Source organism: Balaenoptera ricei, chromosome X, assembly GCF_028023285.1.
Source record: "Balaenoptera ricei isolate mBalRic1 chromosome X, mBalRic1.hap2, whole genome shotgun sequence".
Taxonomy (NCBI): Eukaryota; Metazoa; Chordata; class Mammalia; order Artiodactyla; family Balaenopteridae; genus Balaenoptera; species Balaenoptera ricei.
This window is the reverse complement of record NC_082660.1, coordinates 31,048,579-31,069,910: the sequence shown is the minus strand read 5'-3', so window position 1 is coordinate 31,069,910 and position 21,332 is coordinate 31,048,579. Positions and strand designations below refer to the sequence as shown.

The 21,332-nt window shown below is 35.3% G+C and overlaps 1 protein-coding gene and 1 pseudogene across 4 annotated transcripts in view; one reads left to right on the top strand and one right to left on the bottom strand.

Annotated features, from left to right (window-relative positions):
- Positions 1 to 21,332, top strand: part of DMD (dystrophin) — a 2,476,968-nt gene that overhangs the window by 180,089 nt on the left and 2,275,547 nt on the right. The window lies entirely within an intron of this gene.
- LOC132357858 (lysosome-associated membrane glycoprotein 1-like) lies at positions 18,639 to 19,259 on the bottom strand (annotated as a pseudogene).

The following is a 21,332-nucleotide window of genomic DNA, read 5'->3' as shown; positions in this document are numbered from 1 at the left end:
CTAGGTTAAGAAGTGCTTGCTTAGAAATGACACCAAATGCAAAAGCAACAAAAGAATAAGTAAAAAGTTTTGTGCTTAAAAAGTCACCAAGTAAGTTAAAAGAAATGGAAAAAAAATTTTGCAATTCATGTATATAATAGGAGGTTTGTATCTATACCATATAAAACATTTTTACAATGCTACAGTTGTAAAAAACTGCAAATCCACTTTAAAATGACAAATGATATGAATACAAAATTTTCCAAAGAAGATATACAAATAGCCAATAAGTATATGAAATGATATTCAACATGGTAATTAATTAGAGACATACTTTGGAACCCATGAAATACCACTTCACACACCCTAGATTTATCTATAATGAAAAAGACAATGACAAGTGATAGTGGAAATGAATTACTGTACCAGTTACACATGGTGGAAAACAGTCTGGTAGCTCCTCCAGGGTCTAGGGGACATTGAATTACCATTAAACATAGAATTACCATTCTACTCCTAGAGATATAACAAAAATAATCGAAAACAGGTGTTCAAATCAAAACGTTTATAGCAGTGTATTTACAATGGCAAAAAGGAAACAGGGACTCCCCTGATGGCACAGTGGTTAAGAATCCACCTGCCGATGCAGGGGACACGGGTTCAATCCCTGGTCTGGGAAGATCCCACATGCCGCGGAGCAAAAAAGCCCGTGCGCCACAGCTACTGAGCCTGCGTGCTACAACCACTGAAGCCTGCACACCTAGAGCCCGTGCTCCACAACAAGAGAAGCCACTGCACTGAGAAGCCTGCGCATTGCAACAAAGAGCAGCCCCCGCTCGCTGCAACTAGAGAAAGCCCACACACAACAACAAAGACCCAATGCAGCCAAAAATAAATTAAAAAAAAAAAAAGGTGGAAACAACCCAAATGTCCATCAATTGATGAATGGATGAACAAAATATGGTACATCCATAAAATGGAATATTATTCAGTCATAGTAAGGAATGAAGTATCATTATATGCTACAAGGTGGATGAATATTGAAAACATTATGCTAAGTGAAAGAAGTTAATCACAAAAAACCCCACATGTTGTATGATTCCTTTTATATGAAATGTCCATAATAGGTGAACCTATAGGGGCAGAAGATAGCTTTGTGGTTTCCTAAAACTGACAGTGGAGGAGTAACAACCAGTAGGTATGAGGCTTATCTGTGGGTTGATGAAAGTGTTCTAAAATTATATAGTGGTGATTGTTATACAACTCTGATTATATTCAAAATGATTGAATGGAATTGTACATTTTGAATGGGTGTTTTACAGCTTGTGAATTATATCTCATTAAACCTGTCTCTTAAAAAAATATAATACCAGAAAATGAAACCCTGTGTAAAATGATATAACTCGTATCTTCTCTGATACTGGATTCTGCATGGCTCTCATTCCCTGGTTGCTGGTATGTGAGCTGTGACAGCTGACTGCTTTTGGCCCACATGCTTTTCCTTGGTGACTCAGTGATTCTGGACACCTAGCTAAACAGATATGTGTGCTGACCCCAGAAGGTAATGATATGCCTGCACTGCTGTCAAGAAAGACCTGTGCTTTTGGGTGCCAAAAGGGGATGGATGGGTATCGGAAAGGATGGCTAATTGTCCTCTAATTGGACTATTCCGCATTTAACAGAATCAACCTTTCCACTATTAGACCAGCTTTCAGAGTTTTATAAGTTAATTCTAAAACTGGATTTGACTCTGAAATCTGAAACACATCTACTCCACTCCCCTCCTCCAAGTTCTAATTTGTTTCCAAACTTGAAGGGAGCTGTGGTAGTTTGGCAATCCACTTAGTGGTTTAAAAATAATGAAAGAAGCTGGGGAAAAAAACCAGTGACTGGGCCTGGGGACATATGAAGGCTAGAATGGGCTCGATGTCCATGATGGTTCACTCACATGGCTGATACCTGATGCCGTCTGTCAGCTGAAAACACATCTGTGGCTGTCAACCAGAGCACCTACATGTGGCCTGTATACTTAGCTTGGGCTTCTCACAATATGATGGCACATATACCAAACTATCTGCATGCTTATCTCCTCTCAGTGAGGTATCCATATGCCTTCACCTTTGGTGTGATTCATTCCCAGTCTATATCTCTCTGTCTCTCTCCTCCCAACCCCATCCCAAATAATTACCATCACAGTACAAGAAACTCCAGGCCAAATAAAAGCGAACATTTTCTTTTTCTCCACTCCAGCTATTGCCCATTATTTCTCCTGATCTCAGCTACTCTACAAAATACATGTTAGAAATTAATCTTATGTTTTTCTCTAAGCATAACATAACTCCTAGTAGTAACGTTTTTGGAGTCTGACCATCTATTATTATTGTAACATGTACAAAACTCACAGATTTTTCTAATCCTCAGAGTTTTTCTTCTTATATCAGTGGTCAGGAACATAGTACTGTATTAAAGAATAATGGTATCATCCTTGATTTGTTTCTGATTTTAAAGGGAATGTATCTTAAGTTTGTCCATGAAACACGATTCTTGCTGTAGATTTTGGTATGTAACTATGTATCAAGTTTAGTAAACTCTCCTTGATTCAAATTATTATGAGAATTATATTGCTATAGTTATATTTTTCCTTTAAAATCTAATATGGAGAATTACATTTATATATTTCCTAACATTGAACTATAGATTTTATTAATGCATTCCTGAGGAAAACTCTAGTTGAAAATGTGTTTCTTAAATATTGTCATTGGATAGTCTTAACTAAGATATTATTTTGATGTTTATGGCTGAAGTTAGTCTATAATTTTCCTTTCTTTTAATATCCTTAAAGTGTTCTGGAACTAAGGTTGTATACTAGCCATATAAAATGAATTTGTCAGCTTTCCTTTTGTCAAATTTGATTTACTTCTCCTTATTTATGTTTTTCACATACTGTATTCTTGTTTCATTTTTGCTCATTTTCTGCCTTACATTATACAGATAAAATATCTTCTGCCAGTGGAAGCTTAAATAACTTATTTTTACTCTGATTTTTATGTCTAAAATACAAAGCAACTATCCAAACATATATTTACGTTTTCCTAACAATTTTGTACCACTTCTTTATATGTCCCTAAGTAAAATAAGTACTTGATCACACTTACAAATCCTTAGGTATCTATACCTACCCACCTCATAGCTTCTGCATTAATTGAGGCCCATGTCAGGGCCAAGATAAGAAAGTTCTAGAATTTTTATTTTTTATTTTTAAGTTGGTAGGGATAGGTTGAATAAATTGAGAAAGGAGTAATATAAACACATATGTGTTTTAGGAAGTTCAAGTTTATGGCAATGTTATAGCTTGATTCAGATGATAGAAAGACCTCCGAGCAAGGTTATTTGGTATTACATTTTTCTAACAGTCAAGGCAAAATAATGGAAGCCTCAGTTAAGGCAGTAGCAGGTGGTGTGGAAAAGACAGATGTTTGGAGAGAGATTTGGAAAGGTTGGAGATGGCGGCAGTGTTGAATGATATGATGATACCAGAAAGCCAGTTTGAAATCTTTCTCTGTCCTTTTTCCTTCACTTCATTGCTATTTCTTTTACTTCCTCTTTCTATCTCTTCCTCTCCTTCTGTCCCCCTCTCCCTCACTGCCTCATTCCCCTCTCACATCCCCTGCCACACACACATACACACATACGTTCACACATGTATATTTTTGACATTTTTTTATCCTGAATTCCAGGGTGGCACATCCATCTTGCCCTTTGCTTTAGTATGTATGACATGGCCCTGGTGCAAACGTGAGAGAGATTAGGAAGTTAACTTAGCAGGCATTAAGGAACAAGAATATATTATTTCCTGAGCGATATATTTCTCAATTAGATCTTATAATATATTCCCATCATCTCCTTGTGTCAACTGCTAGGATAGCTACATCTGCAGCCAATCACAGCTTTCCACATTGCTTGAACTGCAGCCAGTCATAGTTTCACAGAGACATATTGTCACCACACTGGGTATTAAGGATGTCTGTCTCCCTCTGTGAGCCCCCACTCCAAGATCTGTGACAGCCAGTAAGAAACTGGGTAAATCAACAATCAAGCTAGAGACTTGACTTCTGTGTGCTGTCAATAGGGCAGTGAACTTTGATTCAGTTCCTGGCTCCCCTCAGAGCTTTTATGCAAGGCTTGAGTTGATTGCAGCAAAGATGAATCAGGAAGCATTTGGGAAAAGTCTATGACTAACAGTTCAGAGCTAGATATAGCTGATAGGAAGCTTATTTGTTGTTTTAGCAAGTATTCTTTTGCTTAAACATAGTACTCTGATTTCGGTTGAAACTTTGTCACCAACCAAGCATATGGAAGCAAAAGATAATCCACATGAATAAGAAAAAGAAATGAGTCCCAATGTAGATTCTCAAACATTAAGTACTGAAAGGGGCCGTTAGCAAAATGTCTTCTGCTCATATGTGTTTGTTAAAGATGCAAAAGTAAGATACTGTAATATATTATTAATATGACTGTTTACAAATTATGAATCCTCCTGAACACACGCATACTACCAATCACACTGAAGAACTATGCGTATGTTGGGGATGTGGCTAAAGAGTAGTAGAGCTGGGAATATGTCATTTTACCTGTAATGTGAAAAGATTTATTTTGGAAGTCTTGATAAAACAAAAATAAAGCAATAGGTTCCAGATTTGGAATATATGAAGTGTATCTTCTTTTGTCATTTTTAAATTTTTATTAAAGGAATGAGAGAAATTTTAAGGAAATGTGGAGTAGAAGATGAAGCAAAAAAAAAAATCTGTAAACTCCATAGAAATAATTTTGATAATGAGAAATAACAAAACAATATAACAAAAAGTAACAAACTCACATTATAAATCAAAATAGAAATTTATAAACAGGAAGAGATAATGAACAGGCTGACGTATTTGTCTCATGAGCCAATTAATGAAAAGGAGTGAATAGTATGGATTATATTGAACTATAACTAAATTTCTTGCCGATTTGACTGAAAATGCTGACATCAACGAAGATGATATAGGATTTTTGCCACCACAGTGAGGTATTGCCAGCAAAATGGTTAATAAGCCTCATCAATTGAAAGAGAATTTAAGATCAGTTACAGAACAAGAAAACTTGATACGCACTGAAATCTTACAGTTCATTTAAAAGAGATATCTCAAATTTGACAAAAATCCTGAACTTTAAATAACATTACTAGTATGAATTTTAAAGCTAGAAAAACACATTTTATATTGTCTGTAAAAAAAAAAAATCACTGAGCTAGAGGAAAGACTGAATGCTCATGTTGTTATTTCTAGAAAAGGATAGAAGATTCTTGTCATGTGAAATGAGGATCAGAATATGCAGACTAAATTCTAGGGAAAACAGGATAGAGATGTTTCAAGCAGTGAATTAACAAAAATATTATTTCTGAATTTTTTTTTTTATGATGCATGTCAGCTTTTTCAAACTTGTGATTTCCTTTTACATTATAAATAAATATTCTTTGTATAATTTCATGTTCAAAATTGTGTATACCCCTTTTGAAACACGATCACCAAAATTGTATAAAGTTTAGGTCCCATGAAACTTTTATCTACCCCTGGAGTCAAAAAGAAAAAAAAAAAAAGACAAGTTGGAGAGTATTCGAGGATCAAGGATTACTTGAATGTAGTATGTATGTCTACAAAACAAGACTGAGAGGAGAGCAAACAGAGGCAACAGACCTTTCTTTAAATGTTGGCAGCTTTCAACTTCTCAAAAAATAAGTGTCTTTTGTAGGTGTTAGGGAGCAATGTGGAGAGCAAGGACAGGTAAGACCATTAACGGGCAGGGGTCTCTTCATACAACAATAAATCATGATGATTATGGCCATAGTGTTAGCTGTTACTGACTGAACAAATTATACATTTTCAAGTCTGTATATACCAGACAGTATGTATCACCAGGTGTGCTAATACACAAAATCTCTAGTTCTTAGAGCACGCAGATAAATTAGCTGCTAATATCCCTATTTTGTGGCTATAGAAATCTGAAGATAAGATTAGTTGAATTGTGTAATGCCTCACAGCTAGCAGATGGTAAGATTCTGTAGCGTCCATTCTTTCTCTATACCACTCTGTCTCCCCAAGTGTGGTTAAATACATTCTGAGAAATATATTGAAAGTACATATATCTTCAAAGATTATTATCCAGTCCCTGCTACTTTATGGTACTATCTTTATTGCTTTTTCTCTATTCTTTTTTTTAAATTGAAGTATAGTTGATTTATAATGTGTTAGTTTCTGGGGTACAGCAAAGTGATTCAGTTATACATATCCATGTATATAAATACATATATATATATATTCTTTTCCATTATGGTTCGTTGCAGGATATTAAATATAGTTCCCTGTGCTATACAGTAGGACCTTGTGTTTTATCTATTTTATATATAGTAGTCTGTATCTGCTAATCCGAAACTCCTAGTTTATCCCTCCCTCGCCCCCTTTCCCCTTTGGTAACCATATGTTTGTTTTCTATGTCTGTGAGTCTATTTCTGTTTTATAAATAAGTTCATTTGTATCATATTTTACATTCCACGTTTAAGTGATATCATACGGTATTTGTCTTTCTCTGAGTTACTTCACTTAGTATGATCATTTCTAGGTCCATCCATGTTGCTACAAATGGCATTATTTCATTCTTTTTTATGGCTGAGTAGTATTCCATTATGTATATAGTATTTCTGTGTGTGTGTGTATATTTTACATCTTTATCCATTCATGGGTTGATGGGGATTTAAGTTGCGTCCATGTCTTGGCTATTGTATCTATTTTATTCTTTTATACAGTTTGCCTTCCATATCTTCAGGCTCTGAATCTGTTGATTCAACCAACTGTAGGTCAAAAATATTGGAAAAAGACTCCAGAAAGTTCCAAAAATCAAAGCTTGAATTTTCCATGTACTAGCAACTATTTACATAACATTTACATTGCATTTACATCATATTAGGTGTTGTTAGTAATCTAGAGATGATTTATAGTGTATAGGAGATGTTAGGGAGTGTTTTAATTTCATTCTTTTACATGTAGCTCTCCAGTTTTCCCAGCACCACTTACTGAAGAGACTGTCTTTTCTACATTGTATATTCTTGTCTCCTTTATCATAGATTAGTTGACCATAGGTGCATGGGTTTATCTCTGGGCTTTCTGTGCTGTTCATTGATCTATATTTCTGTTTTTGTGCCAGTACCATACTGTCTTGATTACTGTAGCTCTGTAGTATAGTCTGAAGTCAGGGAGCCTGATTCCTCCAGCTCCGTTTTCCTTTCTCAAGATTGCTTTGGCTATTTGGAGTCTTTTGTGTCTCCATACAAATTTTAAGATTTGTTTGCTATAGTTCTGTGGAAAATGCCATTGGTAGTTTGATAGGGATTGCAATGAATCTGTAGATTACTTTGCATAGTATAGTCATTTTCACAGTGTTGATTCTTCCAATCCAAGAACATGGTATATCTGTCCATCTGTTTGTGCCATCTTTGATTTCTATCATCAGTGTCTTATAGTTTTGTGAGTACAGGTCTTTTACCTCCTTCAGTAGGTTTATTCCTAGGTATTTTATTCTTTTTGCTGAAATGGTGAATGGGATTGTTTCCTTAATTTCAAGGATTAATCTCCAAAATATACAAACAGCTCATGCAGCTCAATATCAAAAATACAAACAACGCAATCAGAAAATGGGAAGAAGACCTAAATAGTCATTTCCCCAAAGAAGACATACAGATGGCCAAGAGGCATAGGAAAAGATGCTCAACATCACTAATTATTAGAGAATTGCAAATCAAAAGTACAATGAGGTATCAACTCACACTGGTCAGAATGGCCATCATCAAAAAATCTACAAACAATAAATGCTGGAGATGGGGTGGAGAAAAGGGAACCCTCTTGCACTGTTGGTGGGAATGTAAATTGATGCAGCCACTATGGAGAACAGTATGGAGGTTCCTTAAAAAACTAAAAATAGAACTACCATATGACCCAGCAATCCCACTACTGGGCCTATACCCAGAGAAAACCATAATTCAAAAAGACACATGCACCCCAATGTTCACTACAGCACTATTTACAATAGCCAGGTCATGGAAGCAACCTAAATGTCCAGCAACAGATGAATGGATAAAGAAGATGTGGTACATATATACAATGGAGTATTACTTAGCCATAAAAAGGAATGAAATTGGGTCATTTGTAGAGACGTGGATGGACCTAGAGACTGTAATACAGAGTGAAGTAAGTCAGAGAGAGAAAAAGAAACATATTAATGCATATATATGGAATCTAGAAAAATGGTACAGATGAACCTGTTTTCAAGGCAGAAATAGAGACTCAGATGTAGAGAAGAAACATATGGACACCAATGGGAGTAAGGGGGGGTGGGATGAATTGGGAGATTGGGATTGACATATATACACTAATATGTATAAAATAGATAACTAATGAGAACCCACTGTATAGCACAGGGAACTCCACTTTGCTGTACAGTAGAAACTAACACAACATTGTAAAACTACTATACCCCAATTTAAAAAAATAAAATGGTAAAAAGAAATGTGTAATTACACATAAAAAAATAAAGTATAGGAGAGGATGTACATAGCTTATATGCAAATATTACACTACTTTCTATAAGGGACTTGAACATAAGCAGATTTTGGTGTCTGAGGGGAGTCCTGGAACCAATCTTCCTCATGATTACTGAGCAATGACTATATTATAGTTGGATTTCAGTATGTTTTGTTTTTATAGTTTTATTACCTCTTATATGCCAGTCATGATACAAAGCATGCAACTACAATAAGAGGAAGTAACAGAAAGGTTAAGGTGGAAATAAGTGATTTATGCTTCCTTATATTTACTGATACTGTGCTAATCTTACTAGCAAAACTATTCATATCACATAGCATTCCCTTTAAGTGAATTGTAATATTTGAGTTTTAGTTTTTATTTGAAAATAAACGCTCTTCTGAAGTTAACATCTGATCCTGTCAGTGTTTTAGACAGCAAGGAAGGTAGCCAGTGATACTGCCATAACTTGAAGAGTCCCACAAGAAAAAGAAGGATCAAGACTTATATTATACCTCTTAGACATCTGCAAGAACACACAGTTGGTTTTAGGTGAAGCTGTGGTCCTTAATATTGTTTATTATTGTAGCCGGTGAGTATCACTTTCAATTGTGCCCCCCCAGTCTGATCTTTTTAAGTGCTAAGTGTTATCTATTTTCCATCTTCACTGAAGTACCAGCAAACTAGAGAGAATACTTGCTTGGGACTTGTGAGGAAATGGCTGAAATCCCTTTTCAGTAAAAGAGCTATTACCATAGAGGCTGAAATTGTACTGACAAAATCATTGTCGTAGAAGTTATGACATACACATATTATCTTTAAGACTATTACTGGGTTCTAGTTCCTGTAATTTTTTTCAGATTTATTTATTGTGGGGTGTATTAAATTATCATCATCATCATCATCAAGGACATAGGTGTGGTGTATAACTGTGTGGATTTCAAACACTGAGGTGCTTTTTGAAAGTCTCCACTTTCTTGAATGCCTTATTGCACCTTCTTGGCTATTATTCTCCATAAGACTTTGAACATTATGTAAAATAGGGTAACTTAAGGTGGAGTGTATGTTACCAATAAAAATGATCTAGTAGAAAAATCAGTATAAGTGCATATAGGCTTACTGGATATTTTTCATGAGAGGTCAATGTGTCTTCATTAATACTTCCTGTTAGTGTGATGTGATAAAAGAAGTTGGCATAAATAAAAAATAAAAATATTTAAAAACCATAAATAAGTAATCTATATAACAGATATTATAGTTATATAGTCTAAATTTATACCTCATATTTAAACTTTGGCAATAGATTTTATTTATTTATTTATTTATTTTTAGCATCTTTATTGGAGTATAATTGCTTTACAATGGTGTGTTAGTTTCTGCTTTATAACAAAGTGAATCAGTTATACATATACATATGTTCCCATATCTCTTCCCTCTTGCATTTCCCTCCCTCCCACCCTCCCTATCCCACCCCTCTAGGTGGTCACAAAGCACAGAGCTCATCTCCCTGTGCTATGCGGTTGCTTCCCATGGCAATAGATTTTAAAGTAGATATTGATTTCTTTTGGTCTGAAACCAAAAATAATATTGACATGGTGATATTTCATATTGATTCTTACTGTTAAATTAAAACAGTAGTTCTCAAACCACAGTCACCAGGAGGGCTTGTTAAAACAAAGAATTCTGGGTCACACTCTCAGAATTTCAGGTTCAGTAGGTTACCAGTGGGGCCTGAGATTTTGCATTGCTAGCAAGAGTTTAATTTATTGACCTTTGCCACTGAAGACATTTAAAAGGAGAAATGTCATAAGCTATTATAATTTTGCCTTATTATATTGTCGGATGTACTTATCCCCACTTCACCTGCTTGTTGAGACGTAGAATAGTTCTGTTATTACGTATTTTGTAGACATTAGACATTAAACAACCCATGTATATAATTTGGAGAACTTTCTAGGTTACCCACAAAGTTATGTCACTTGTTACGTAGATTTTTTAAATTTTAGATATTCTTCATGTGGCTTAGCTGATTCTTTAGAAATATGATAGAATAAATCTAACCTTCCAACACATAGCATTTACTTGCACTGAAGATTAGTATAAATAGATACAATTTTCATTCAAAATCTTGAAAACACGACTACATGCCAGAATTGTAGCATAAAGATGAGAAAGCTAGGAGGACAAATAGGTGATGTGTATTTTCATGTATTGGGTTGGCCAAAAAGTTTGTTTGAGTTTTTCCATAAGATGGTACCAAAAACCCGAATGAACTTTTTGGCCAACCCAATATTAACTCATTCTCTTTCCGCTTTGAAGAGTCATTTGTTTCTCAAAAGTTATAAAGGATATCTTTCTCATTTTAATGTGTTTAAAGCAATGTGTTAAGAATATCATTCATTCTTACTGCTTTACTTTTGTTGCATATTGGACCAGTAATTAGCTTTCTTCACAGAAGAAAACAATTAACATTCTTATTGATATAATTGGAATATATTAGTGTCGGTTCTATGGTACCAAGTTTTGATTATATTAAAAATAGAAAAAAATTAATAGAATTATATTACTTGTATGATTTTTTAAATTTTTAAATAAATAATATGTTTTAAAAAATAAAGTTACAAATAGTTGATATGGCTCCTTCTATTCCTGTCCTCAGAGGTAAACAAGGTTACCAGTTTTTTCCCTATTTTTTACCAGTATAGAAGTATTCAGACTATATAATTAATTCTAAATTAATATTGAATATTTTTCCTCACTTTACATGAATGCTAGACTATAGTATATATACTGTTCTGCACTTTTTCTTTTCATTTAAAATGTATCTTGTAGATAATTCTGTATCAGTCCATCAGAAATTCCTTCAATCTTTCTCGTGATAGTACTGTATTTCATTGTCTAAACATACCATAATTTATTTAACCAATCTCTTACCAGTGGATATTTAGGTCACTTCTGATTTTTTGCTAATACAAACAATGATGAAATAAATTACCTTTTACTTACACCATTTCACATTTCTGCATGTATATTTATACAGTGAATTCATGGAAGTGAATTTACTAGTTCAAAGAGTGTGTAAGCATTTTATACTTTTATGCTCTGGTCAGTAATACATGAGAGTACCTTTTTCTCCTTATGCTCGTGAACATAGCGTGTCGCCAAGCTTTCAGATCCTTGCCAGTCTGATAGTTGAAAATGCCCTTTTAATAGAAGCTCAATTTTCATTCCTTACTTTTATGAGATTTAAGAGTTTTAGTGGGCTTCCTTGGTCGTGCAGTGGTTAAGAATCTGCCTGCCAGTGCAGGGGACACGGGTTCAATCCCTGGTCCAGGAAAATCCCACATGCTGCAGAGCAACTAAGCCTGCACACCACAACTACTGAGCCTGTGCTCTAGAACCCGTGAGGCACAACTACTGAAGCCCACGCGCCTAGATCCCGTGCTCCACAACAAGAGAAGCCACTGCAATGAGAAGCCCACGCACCACAATGAAGAGTAGCCCCCGCTCGCTGCAACCAGAGAAAGCCCGCGCACAGAAACGAAGACCCAACACAGCCAAAAATAAATAAATAAAATAAATTTTTTAAAAAGTTTTTTTAATTAAAAAAAAGAAGAGTTTTAGTAACTCTTCATATGTTAAAGATCTATTTTTATTTCCTTTCCTGGGAAACATTTTCTTTTCTAAGTTTTCTCTTGTACAATCTTGTGGGTTTTTGTTATTGTTGTTGTTGAAGGAGATACTCATACAATAGGGAAATTATTACTTTGTGAAATAATGTGTTATTAGGAGACAGCTTACATTACTGTATCAAAAATACTCCAAAATAAAGTTTAGTTTAAATGAAGTAGAAGTATTTTTTTACTCTCATGATTCTCCTAGAGACACAGAGTCCACAGATCAACATATGGCTTCCACTTGTGGGCCCAAGGTGACAGCTCTTGTTCTTAAACTATCCCCAGAGATCAAGAAGAATGGAGAGGTCCAGTGGAGCCTACCCACAGTTTTTTTTAAGGGTAGAATCAAAAGTAATATGCCTCACTGTCAGTCAAACCCTACTGGCCAGAACTTTGATTAAGGCCATATCTTGATGCTCAGGAATCTGGGAAATAAAGCCTTGAGATTAGCAGCCTTGTGCACAATGAAACTAATATTACAGAATAGGGCCATACTGACTATGGGGGAAAATTATAAATTTGCCACAAGTGAGTTAAAAATATATTTTTATTGAAGTATAATTGGCATACAGTATTAGTTTCAGGTGTACAACATGGTGATTTAGTTTTTTTATACATTATGAAATGATCACCACAATAAGTCTAGTTATCATCTGTCACCATACAAAGTTATTAGAATATTATTGGCTATATTCCTTATGCTGTACATTACATCCCCATTACTTATTTGTTTTATAACCGAAGTTTATGTCTTCTAATCCCATTCACCTATTTTCCAGATTACCCTACTCCCCTCCCCTCTGGCAACCACCTCCTCTGTTTTTATTTGGTTATGTTTGTTCATTTGTTTTATAGATTCCATATAGAAGTGAGATCATATGGTATTTGTCTTTCCCTGTCTGGCTTATTGCACTTAGCATAATACCCCCTAGGTCCACCCATGTTGTTGCAAATGGCAACATTTCCTTTTTTTTTTTAATGGCTAACTAGTATTCTATTGTAGGTATGTACCACATCTTCTTTATCCATTCATCTATTGATGGACACTTAGGTTGCTCCTTTCTCTTGGCTATTGTAAATAATACTGCAGTGAACATAACTGTGCATGTATCTTTTCAAATTAGTGTTTTCATTTTCTTTGGAAAAATACCCAGAAGTGGAATTACTGGATCATATGGTTGTTCTCTTTAATTTTTTGAGGAACTTCCATATTGTTTTCATAGTGGTTGTACCAATTTACATTCCTGAAAATAGAATTTTTCCCTTTAATCTTTTTGCCTTTGCTTGTGGTGGATTTTATCCTACAAAATGGTATAGTTTATTTATATATCTGAATATATCAATATTTTTATGGTTTCTGGATTTGGTGTTACCTTTAAAAGTACCTTTATCATTCTGTGTTTATCTTTGGAAAATCTCCTCTCATTTCTTCTGGTAAATCTTACGGGGAATAGTGGCAACAATCCCTGCTGTTTCTGCCTCTTCTTCCCTATCTTGTTCTTCCTGTTTGGACATTTGAAATTTATAATATTAAATTTTAGTTTCGTTGTCAGAATGCATGAAACCAGAAGAAACACTTATGTTCTTTATTGTTGGCATTATATATCCATGTATGTTCTAGTCTTAAATATTTTCCAAGATCTGTTCCATTAATATGATCATTCTTCCTGGACACATTTCAATATGTGTTGAATTCCACTTATTTGTTTACTGCCTTTATGTCCTGAATCTGTTACTCTTTGGAAATTAAAAAGAAGTGGTGAGGTATAAGGAAGCACATATGATAGCTTAGGGAAAGATAGAGGAAAGAGAGCTTGAAATATTCATTAAATTGAATTAATAATTGAAATAAAAGTAATATGCTTCGTAAAAGGTGATTTAATGACTTGGAAAATTTAATTACATTGATCTGATTAAAGTGTCACAAAACATTGTTATCATCAGAATTGATTTGTGAGCACTGTTGCAATTTTAGGTTCATGAACTACAACAGGAGATGAAATAATTTTGCCCTCCAGTAAAGAGTGAAAGGACTTTAGTTGCAAAGCGAAAATATATATAATGGTGACTTGACACTGTGCCTTCTTACTCGTCTCTCTCTTTCTCTCTCTCTCTCTCTCTCTCACTCCCTCTCTCTCCATCCTTCGCCTTTCTTCCTCTCTCTTTTTTGCTTTTTCCTCCTTATTTCTATCTCTTCCCCTTTCTTCTCTTACATTCTGTGCTGATTCCCTACCTGTACACTGATTTTTATGTTTTTGGAAATTAAGTTCATTAATTTTCTATACATGTGTCTGAGCAGGAAGATGAGACTGGCCCCCATCACAAATCTCATTACCACTCAGAAGAAAATTTTTGACTCATTCCTGAATGATTATGTTTGCAATTAACTATTAGTGATATATATATATATATATATATATATATAATTATATCTTGACACATGTCTGAATGTTGTTAAATTATAACTTATTTTCAGTGTCAGTTAGTTGACTTTTGCTAATCTTGGCTTTAAAGTCATCCAAAGTACTGTATATTCCAGTGTTTTTGCTTGTTCATATGTGGGCCAAGTATTTAAAATATAGTATTTTAGTATTTAAATATCAATTTTATGCTTATCTTTTTATTGTGGTAAAATGTACCTAATATAAAATTTGCTATTTTAATCATTTTTAAGTGAATATTCAGTGACATAAATATATTAAATAAACCATCATCACCATCCATCTCCAGACCTTTTCATGTTACCAAACTAAAACTCTACCCATTAAATAATAATTTCCCTTTACCCCCTCCCCTTAGACCCTGGCAACCACCATTCTACTTTCTGTCTCTATGAATTTGAGTACCCTAGGTACTTCATATAAGCAGAATCATACAATGTTTGCCTTTTTGCAACTGGCTTATTTCAGTTAGCATAGTGCTTTGAGGTTCATCCATGTTATGATGTGGGACAGAATTTTCTTCCTTTTCAGGCTGAATAATATTCCATTGTTTGTATATACCACTTTTCGTTTATCCATTCATCCATTGATGGACACTTAGGTTGCTTCCACCTTTTGGCTTTTGTGAATAATGCTGCTAGGAACAAGAGTATTCAAATATCTATTCAGGTTTTTGCTTTCAATTCTTTTAGGTATATATCTAAAAGTGAAATTGTTGAATCATATGTTAATTTCTAGGTTTAATTTTTTTGAGGAACTACCAAACTATTGTCCATATGGCTATACCATTTTACATTCTTACCAGCAGGGTACAAGGGTACCAATCTCTCCATATCCCTATCAGCACTTGTTTTATATATATATATATATACACACAAATCTCCATCCATCCTACTAACCATCTTAAAGGGTGTGAAGTGGCATTTGATTGTAGTTTTGATTTTCACTTTTTTAATAACTAGTGATATTGAATATCTTTTCATGTGCTTATTGGCTATCTGTATATTTTCTTTGGAGAAATATCTTCAAGCCCTTTGAACATTTTCAAATTATGCTGTTTGCTTGTTTGTTGTTGTTGTTGACTCATTGGAGTATTTTGGAAATTATTTGATAGGTGACTTGCAAGTATTTTCTCCCATTGTGTGAGTTACCTTTTCACTTTGTTGGTAGTGTCCTTTGATGAATAAATATTTTAATTTTGACTCTGTTTTTTTTGTGGTTACTTGTGTTTTTGGTGTCATTTTCAAAAATTATTGCTAAATCCAATGCCATGAAGCTTTTCCCCTCTGTTTTCTAAGTTTTATGGCTTTTCACTCTTACATTTATGTCTTTGATCAACTTTGAGTTAATTTTTGTATATGATGTATAGTAAGGGTTCAACTTCATTCTTTTGCATGTGTATATCATCTTCCCAACACAATTTGTTGCAAAGACCTGTGCTTATCTTCATGTCTCTTTCCAAGTTGTGCTTTTTAAAGCACTGTAAGATGAAAACATTTATTCCTTCAGGCAAGTGATTTCTTTCTCTTTTTCCTTGTTGCTCAGAAACTTTTAAATCAAGTTTTTTTTGAAGGTAAAATATATTTGTTTATTTTTCTTATTCTTTTTTTTGCAGATTATCTTTAAACTTTTTATTTTATATTGGAGTATAGTTGAATAACAATGTTGTGTTAGTTTCAGGTGTACAGCAAAGTGATTCAGTTATACATATACATGTATCTATTCTTTTTCAAATCATTTTCCCATTTTGGTCATTACATAATATTGAGCAAAGTTCCCAGTACTATATAGTAGGTCCTTGTTGGTTATCTATTTTAAATATAGCAGTGTGTACATGTCAATCCAAAACTCCCTAACTATCCCTCCCCCTCACCCTTCCCCCTGGTAACCATAAGCACCTTCTCTAAGCCTGTGTGTCTGTTTCTGTTTTGTAATTAAGTTCATTTGTATCATTTTTTTTAGATTCCACATATAAGCAATATCATACCATATTTCTGTTTCTTTATCTCACTTACTTAGAGAGAAAGAGCTCAGTTGTGTACTAGTAAATTTTAGAAATGGAATAAACCATCCTTCAATGACAAAACCAATTATTACCACAAATGCTAGTCTGATCTCTCAACTCTGTTTGCCACCATTGCCCCTAACACTGTAGTATTACAGAAGAAATGAGAGAAAAAGATGATGATATATCAATTGATAGGTAGGCAGGCAGGCTGAGAATAGGCACTTGTATCATTAATTAGCTTTGCCTTCACCATATATTAGTGAAGGGTCCTAAGTGGCATAGTTCTTCAGCCTATATAGTCTGAAGAATAGACATTGATGAGTAATAAAGTAAAATAAAATTGACATCATTTTTAGTTTTAAAATGCCTCTTTTTAACAAAAAGAACCTTTTTTTTTTTTTTTTTGGAATTGTCGACTGTCACACAGAAAATCCTGTAGCTTTTGGGGACATACTTGTCACCAGGGCCTCTTTGCTTTGCTGTAATACCATTTCTGCTTCCACTAGAAACAAAATATTTGGAGGAGGGTAGGGAGGTGAAATAGGCAGCAAGCCAGAGCTTAGTCAGCAGGGCAGTAAGACATACAGTGCTCAGAATGCCTAGGAAAATGCTACTGAAGTAGAGTGCGATCACTGTTGGGCCTGAGGCACATGGCAAAGAGGAAAGATTCTGTAGATGAGTAGAAATTGTCCTGTGGATGATGGAGCGTAGGAGGTGTCTGTCATGGACTTTGTCTTAGCAGGGGCTTAGCGGAGGGCTTTTCACTCTGAGAAACCAGTCCTGTGGCAGGCCAAGAGAATAGAAACTGTATTAACCTAGGAACAGTTAGGTATATATTTGAAAAAATGGAAATATATTTATTTAAAATTGTTTCCTGATGCCAAAAGAGGCAGTGTACAGAGTGGCAGAAACCTACATATTGAACATTAAGGTCAGTAAGATAGGAATTCAATCTCAGTTCATCCTATAACCATGTGTAAGTTACTCTTTATCTCTAAAATGGTAAGAAGCATAATTAGAGTACAAATAAATAACCGAAGATAATAGATGTAAATTTCACTGTACCTTGCCTGGCCCGTAGATCAGTGGTGATTCCCATTCACTGTTGTGGTTTCCACACAAACAAGCAAGAGAATTCTGTCAGCATTATTACAAACAATGAATTGCATATGAACTGATCCTTTACGTGTATGGTCACAACCCAGCTTTAAGTGGACAAAGCAGTACAATGAAACCCATATTATATACAAGTACAGAAACAGGATCACCCTGAACTTGAAACAGAAGACTGAAAATCGCTTTACGAAATACATAGTAAGTAAAAATAGTACCGATTTTTTTTTAGTATTTTAGTTAAAAGTGCCAGTTTTTAAGTGGCAGAATATAAAAATGCCAAAGGATAAGTCCAGTTGACTCTGTAATACTTGAATTTTGTGCTGTTCATCCCTCTATGAGTCATGCCTCTCCTGATTTTTAAAGCTTAGCTTAAGCATTTGAAATTTTCATGTTTTGGAGTACTTTTGTTTTAGATTTTTCTTTCTTCTATTGTTTTGAATCTCTTAATTGTGTCAGTATAGCCATTAACTATCCTTCATCAGTTATAAGTGTTAAAACCCAAGGCTTTGACTTCATAAGGCCTAAATCAGAATAGAGAATGAAGAAAGCAAATGCCAAGATCTTAAAAACATTAAATGATAAAGGAGCCAGTGCCAATTTAGAAAAGTGCTCTTATCCTTACCTTAGAGTTCTACTTTGGTAAATGTTAATATTTAACCAGTTAGCAACACTAACACCACTATTTCAACAGTTAACCTTTCGTGTATAGTAAACGTTGCAAGGTGAACTTCATATTTGATAAAGCAGACTTGGTTAAAAAAAAAGTTTACAAGAAAGTACATCTCCATTTCAATACTAATTTAACTCAGGGAAAATGAATATAACCTCTTGCAATTGCTGTTGATATATAGTGGTGGAAAGTAATTTCGTGACTTCTGTTCATGCCAATGAGGTAAGCAATTAGGACAAAGAGGGCATTTCCTGAAAGGACACCCCCAGTGGCAACAGAACTCAGCATGGTATTTCCATTTCAGTAACGTTTTTCAACAGATCCAAACTTGTTACCTTCAAACTTGAAAGCCTGGACCCATCCAAACTTTGAAAATGTTGACGGAAGGTGCATTTGTGACTTGAACATTTTCCTCAGGGTTGCGCTTAGGGAAATTGCCAGTGGTGGCTAGAAGACTCTCAGTGCGCCATTGGAAGCTTTAAAAGTGGAATTTCTGATGCCATATGGAGTTGGATTTAACTGGATTCCTTGTAGGAAAAACAGGCTAGAAGTTGCATCTATTCCAACACTGAAGACAAGAGGAGTCACAGTTTCGCTGAGGAGTTCCAGTGTCACTAAATGAGAATTATAGCTCAGTGGCTTTATTTGGATTGATATTAAATGCCCTTGTCACAACTGCCTTATAGCTTTTCTCATAGGTGATAATCATTCGTCAGCCCATGCTATAAGCAGACCAGTTCCATTTGTGTGATACATAGTGTACTTCTAAGCAGGTGGACTTTCTGGGGAACTGGTAGGCTTGGGCCTTGGGGCTGTTACTGGGAAAGTCTCTGCTTACAGAGTATTTCTTCCTTGTTGAAGTTATTTGAAAGGTATTCCTGGATAGTTCCTTCACAGAGTTTAATAGTTACATTATTTGTGTGTATCTGGTTGCCTCTGACATGCCTCTATTTTTCATCTATGTCTGCCTTGATGTCAAGTATAGATTCCACAATCTTGATTCCTTTTGCCCTTGCATTGGGAGAAATAGTTGTGTCTGACAAGTTATAACCAAAACTGAACAGTTGGACACTGTAAGGTGTTGCATTCCTTATGGAATCGAAGGTCAGTGTATATCCTTCAAAAGCAGTCACTGTACTTGCGTCAGAAGCTTTCTCTTAACCACAGCGGCTACTATTCAGTACTTCTGCATTAGGTGGTAGATTAAAGGTCACATTTTTGTCATCAATTTTGTGTAATATTTCCTCGAGAAAGCAGCTTGAGAAGTCGTCCATTGTGCAAGATGCTCAGTAACCGCTTTTCATCTTAAACGCTGCAGATGTACTGTGCCTCGGTCATGAAAGCAGCAGCATGAGCAGTTACCCCCTCCAAATACCACCCAGGGCTGCCAGGGGCAGGAAGGGTTGAAACAGGAGGCCCAGGTGGGTTTCCACTGCACCTCCACCATCTGCCAGGATCTCTCGTGTATCCGCCTACATTTGGAAGTTAGGAAATAGGCAAAAAGACCACTAATCCAGGGGTTAGGATATGGCAAGAAAGAAACATGTCAGCAAAATTGAGATGCACCCTGTTGCTTGGGCCCTTTGGACCAAGATGGAGACCTTGGTGGCACAGACTGCTTTGCCTGCCCTGTGAACACTATCATGTGAGCCCCCTCTTGTGGTGGTTTTGTTACTATTTTTAAGCTTTCAAACTTAGATATCTGTGTTCTACTCCAGTGTGACTGAATGGGTGAGGTTTTCCTTTAAGGGCCATAACCTAATATTTGACAATGTCAGCTACTGAAAAATTCAAATGCTCTATTTTGCCTTTGAAAATAATCATTGACGATGATGTCATTGTTCCTGCAACTGCCTTATTATGCTTCTCTTAATTCCCTTAGTTCTTCAAGAAGCTAACTCTGATGGAGGTTTTAGTTTGCATAATAGCAAAGGGATGGCCTGGTGACCAAACCCTGTGTAAGGGAAGAGAAGGAAGCAGGAGAAGTCCAGTCGTTTTGTGATGCCGGGCCTCAGGTGTCACCATGGGGGAGCTCTGGAGAGCCAGGATCAATGCATGATGGGCCGAAAAGGCCAGTACTTGACACTCCTGCTTTCATCAGTCATTGGCTTTGGGCTGACCCAGGAAGGGTATGACCTTGAAAAATGTGTCTCTTTACAGTAGAGGCATTCCCTGAAGTGGATGACAGATGAAAGCTGGGGCAAAGATCTGGGGCAAGATCCTTCCTTGAAGAAGGGTCTTGGTGGTTCATTGCATTCATCATGTAAGTAACACTCCAAAGATTTGACACACTGAAATATAGGCTGACTTGAAGTAGCTCTGGTTTGTTTTCAAAGTTATTTTGCAAACTATTGTCTTTTGCAATGAAGAACTAAGTGTCCCATAGTTGAGAGGTAGAGCTGTGTTTCATTATAAAGTACTGCTTTATTTTCTTTTAATATGTTCATTGATTTAATGATATAAGCAGATATTGACATCCATGGTTTTAAATCTATCCGATATGTGTCCTCCAAGGATGTACAGTCCTGTTCTTTTTATTTATGGGGACCTAAAAATAATAGCGGGCAAAGATAACAAGGCTCTGATTTACTTAGAATTAATGTTCAGTTTAATACTTCATGTTGATGTGCACTTGAATTATATTCCGCATTTGTGTGGCTTTGTAGAATGTGTTTTGAAATACATATTTTCCTTTCTTAAATATGACTGCCTGAATATTGCTTTTGTTATTCATTTGATGCTTATTAGCAAATGCTAGACTAAGCTAGATGCTCTATAGACCTATTTATATAAAGCTTGTTGCCATGGTAACTAAGTGCTTCTCATTTA